At 34.7% G+C, this 1,097-nt stretch overlaps 1 protein-coding gene across 1 annotated transcript in view; it reads right to left on the minus strand.

The window, feature by feature from the left end:
* The window catches only part of LOC115218842 (zinc finger protein OZF-like), a 24,923-nt gene extending 24,257 nt beyond the window's left edge, over positions 1–666 (minus strand). The window contains exon 1 of the mRNA XM_029788788.2: positions 356–666. The gene's annotated coding sequence lies outside the window, so the exon portion shown is untranslated. The remainder of the gene's footprint in view (positions 1–355) is intronic.
* Positions 667–1,097: the final 431 nt, after the last annotated feature.

Here is a 1,097-nt window from a genome sequence, read left to right on the forward strand (position 1 = left end):
TGTAGAAACGATGAAAGTGTGTGTGTGGGTGTGTATGAACGAATTGCGCGTGTTTATCCGTTATGCGTATGTGTGTGTTTATTTATGTGTGTGCGTGCGTGGTGCGTGCGTGAAGGGTTCGAAAGTTTCACGGACCAGCACTGACCACTTTATACATACGCATGCATACATATATATATACACAAACACATGCTCACTCATACACACACACATTTATATATATAAATATACACACACACACATTATATATATATATATAAATATATAGTACTTTTTTTTTTGTTATTTTTTTTTTCAAGGCTGCAAAACATTGCACAGTCTTTGAAAAGAGATGCTATTCAGTTTTGCTACTTACCTTTGACTAGTTTGCAGTAGAATGTGAAAGGTTTGCAGTGGAACAGATATTGCTAAACAAAAAAACCCTCGGGACATTAATTTTTTTTTTCCAATAGTAGAACAATGAAACCGGTGTAATATTATTTTTTTCACTTTGCTTAAAAAAAGTCCGGATCGGCTTGGTTGCACTTTCATATTAACAAGCAATGCAAGAGTATAAAATGTGTGTTTGTAAGAAGAGGGGGTGGAGGAGGAAGAGACGGCGGTGGTGGTAGAGGCATAATAATAAGTGTTGTTGTTGTTGTTGTTGCTGTTGTTGCTGTTAACGTTGTTGCTGCTGTTGATGGTGGTGGTGGTGGTGGTGGTGGTAGTTGCTGGCAACGGAGAAGGGGAATACTATAATTCTTGAGAAGGAAGAATTTTTTTGAAATACAAAAACAAATACATACACACATATAGATATATATATACAAGTATATGTATCACCATATAAATATAGGATGGCAGTTGAAATAATGGTTAGGTTTTGGCGCCCACACGTCATTCATTTCATAAATGGAATATTTATTTCATTCTAAATATTCTTGTGTAATTTATTTATTTATTTATTTTCTTATTTTTCTTATTTTTTTCAATTATTTCCCCCCCCCTCCCTTCTTTTAGTCAGAGATTTGGTATTCTCTAAGAATTAACAAGGTTTCTCTTTTTTTTCTTTAGCTTTTCTCACTCCTTCTTTCTCTCTCTCTCTCTCTCTCTCTCTC

This window comes from Octopus sinensis, linkage group LG14, assembly GCF_006345805.1.
Source record: "Octopus sinensis linkage group LG14, ASM634580v1, whole genome shotgun sequence".
Classification (NCBI taxonomy): domain Eukaryota; kingdom Metazoa; phylum Mollusca; class Cephalopoda; order Octopoda; family Octopodidae; genus Octopus; species Octopus sinensis.